Genomic DNA, 3,818 nt, shown 5'->3' on the forward strand with positions numbered 1-3,818 from the left:
CAGGGCTACACAGAGAACAGAGAAACCCTGTCTCAATAAACCAAAATAAATAAATAAATAAATAAATAAATAAATAAATAAATAAATAAATAAATAAATATCTGGAAACCACAAAGAAGAGAAAACATCCAATATTTCTCTCTCTCATACTTGTATAATATGCTGAGTAAGTTCTCAAGTTGCATCTCTTTTCCTGCAAATGACATAGATTCAGTCTTACCTATCTATGGCAAAAAGCAATTTCGTTGTGTCCAAAATCCATGGGGTTTTTGTTTGCTTGTTTGAATCTGTTCCTCTCATTGGACACCTAAGTTGGTTCCAGGTAAGTTTTTTTGCTTGAGATTGACCATTTGGGATAAGGCTCCATTGTTTATTAGGAGATAGGTTCTAGATGCTTCTACAATACATCGCAAGTAGCTGGGGCTAGACTCCAAGTGCTCAGTATGGGAATAGTTGTTTTTATTTCTGGCCTTTTTTTGTCTTCCACCTGTCTGCCTATCCATCCGCCTGTCCATCTATCTACCTACCCAGCCAGCCAGCTATCTTTTGTCTATCATCTATTTCCTCCCTTCTTTTCAAACTGGAAAGACAAACTGTCAACTGTCCCTCCCAAGATCCCCTCTCCTGGTACCTATGTACAGCTCAACTGTCACATATCTGTGGGTGGCCGGAGACATGCTATTAGGACAGTGTTGGAGAAGGTAGGATTGGTAGCATGAGAGGCAGCAGCCAGAGTTTGCATCACTCTGGGTGTTGACAGGGAATTGGCCCTGGGACCCAAAGAGACTGTCTTTGCCTGTCTCTCCACTTGCTCTGCCTTCCCCATCTCACCCTTCTTCACACCCTCAGTGGTTCAACTCGTCCTTTGCTTTAACTGTGACCATGTCCTAGCTCCTATGCTCAAATGTCTCCATGTTCAAAGTGGAAGAAAATACAAATTAATCTAACCGCAAACAGATGAAGGTAGAAATAGACATTCTGAAATGACAAATTATATTCTATGGCATATGTTTCTCTTGAGTCACTATTAATTTTTAAAATGTGTGGTCTGCAGTAGAAATTTCTGGATTCTCTGGATACTCAGCTGTGTCATGTGATGTTTTCCTGGATACTGTAGTCTTATGAGAGGATGTTTTGCTGAGAACAGACACGTGGTGTTTTTTTTTAGAAGCTGCCTGGGAAAAGCACATGTGACGTTTTGCTAGAGCCGATGCTTGAGAGGACAAGTGATGTTTGGGAAGGGTGTAAGTATAACCCAACAGACAGTGGACGATACAATTGCATTGGTTCATCTTGCCACTCTTTGCTGGTCTCTGCTTGTCATGACTTCAGAGAGAGAAATGCACCAAAGCACTTCTGGTGGCGTTCTGGCAGTTTCTCGTCACTTCTGTGACTGGGATCAATGGGTAAAGCCTTGAAGCCATTCCTGATTTGTGAGTGCTGATAGTGACTGATTGAGCTACTGTTGCTGATTCATGTGAACTGAACTGCTGATATCCTGACAACAAAGACTGAGATCACCTGAAAGAACTACGTCTAAACAGGTCCAAATCCTCCTTTGCCCTATTCACCTTTCCTTCCCACAACTTCTGGTGGATGGTGGGCTAGAAGGGAGGTTAAAGCATTTAAGAACCCTTATTAAAGTAGGCTTTGGAAAAAATCTAAGCCTACGGTAGTCTGTGAAACAAAATATGTGACCTTATTTCATTTTATGTTTGTTTTTAAATTTGGATATGTATAAGAATTTGCCCCCCCCCCCAAAAAAAAAAAAAAAAAAGAATTTGCCTGCACACCACTTGCAGAGGCCGGTAGAGGGCAGAAGAGGGCATCAGAGCCCCCCTGGAACTGGAGTTAATACCTAATTGTCAACTGCCACATGGGTACTAGCAACTTGACCTGGGTCCTCTGCAAGAACACCAAGTGTTCTTAACTTTTAAACAATCTCCCTGACTACATGACAATTAAGTGCCTACATCTGTAGCATTCACAGCTTCTAGGTTTAGGGACTGACTAGTTCTTGATGGGATGATGGCCTTTGTAAAGACTGAGAAACTTGTCCAAATCTTGCGTGGAGATTAACAAACTATTTTGTGCTACTAGATCTCTGGTTTGGAACCAGAAAAACAAAGCAATTATCCATTATCTTTCCCGTCGATGATCTAAGAATGAATTCATTCATAATATGCATTCACTGTTGTTTCTGTGTCGGGTACTAAGTGAGATGCTGGGAGCCTAGTGGATTGATTGTGATTTGGGCAATTTTAGGCTTACATAACAGAATGCCACAGGCTGAATGACAAAAAAGAGCAGAGGTTTCTTCACTATTCTTCTAAGGACCAGCGAGTGTCTACATCTGGAAGGGGGTTTTATTTTACTTTTATTTATAATCTATTTATATCTATTTATTTAGTTTCGGTGTTTTGAGACAGGGTTTCTCTGTATAGCCCTGGCTATCCTGGAACTCACTCTGTAGACCAGGCTGGCCTCGAACTCAGAAATCTACCGGCCTCTGCCTCCTTAGTGCTGGGATTAAAGGTGTATGTGCCACCACCTTTAGAAGGTGTTCCAAGGTAGGTTTTTTTTTTTGGGGGGGGGGGTTAATTATTATTTTCTATTATTTTCTCTCATTTTTGTTTCTTTGTTGTTGTTGGGGGTTTTGTTTTGGTTTGGTTTTTGGTTTTGGTTTTGTTTTTTTTGTTTTTTTTTGTTTTGTTTTGTTTTTTGAGACAGGGTTTCACTGTGTAGCCCTGGCTGTCCTGGGACTCACTCTGTAGACCAGGCTGGCCTCAACCTCAGAAATCCGCCTGCCTCTGCCTCCCGAGTGCTGGGATTAAAGGCGTGTTGTTGTTTTTATTTTTCTGAACAGGCTTTCTCTAGGTGTCCCTGGCTCTCCTGGAACTGATTCTGCGGACCAGGCTGGCCTGGAACTCAGAGATCCTCGTGCTTCTGCCCCCTCCTGTGTGAGACTGCACAATATTTTGTCTTGATTTTAAAGGTAGGATCTCAATCCATGACCCAAGCTGCCTCAGACTGCTGACGGTTCCCTGCCCAGCCTTCACCCTTGAAAGCACAAGGAGTATAGCTACAGGAAAACACAGCCCAGATATAAGGGTTTTCTTGATGAATCATTGCCTGGCAGTAGACAGCAACATGAGAGATGAAGGGGATGGTTGGTAAAGGAAAAGAAAGAGAGGGACATAAGAAGTAGGGAGGGGTAAACAAGAGGGAGAGAAAGACAAAGAAGAAAGGGAAGGCAGTTCACACACAGTAGGGAGGAAACCAAACCCATCCTTTCTACAGAATCTCACTCCTAAAGTAGCATTCATTATTTTGTGCATAAGGGCAGACCCATCTCTCATGGGCTGATCACCTCCTAAATGTCCTACCTGTCAGTGCCCTACCTCTCAGTGCTCTACCTCTCAATGCTGGGGAATCACATTTTCAACCCTTTAATTCTGAGGGACACACTGAAGCCACAGCAACAGTTAATCCACCCAGCTAATACTGCTATTAAAATGCAATGATGTAAGGACTCTTTAAGGTGTTCATAGGGTTGGCCCAAGGGTACCTACCCAAAAAGAGATAAGCATCGGGTCATGAGGTCAGGTAAGGGTCCAAGAGGAAGTAGCACAAGCCAAGATTTGCAGTAAACAAGGGGCCTCTGACTCAACATCCCTTGTCAAGGAATTATATAAAAAAAAACAAGATTTTTGACCTTAGAACTTTCTTCTGGTGGCTCCTCTCTCCTTTTAAAATTATATCTATTTATTTGTGTGTGTGTGTGTGTGTGTGTGTGTGTGTGTGTGTGTGTGTGTGTG

The sequence above is a fragment of the Mus pahari genome, chromosome 4 (genome assembly GCF_900095145.1).
Source record: "Mus pahari chromosome 4, PAHARI_EIJ_v1.1, whole genome shotgun sequence".
Classification (NCBI taxonomy): domain Eukaryota; kingdom Metazoa; phylum Chordata; class Mammalia; order Rodentia; family Muridae; genus Mus; species Mus pahari.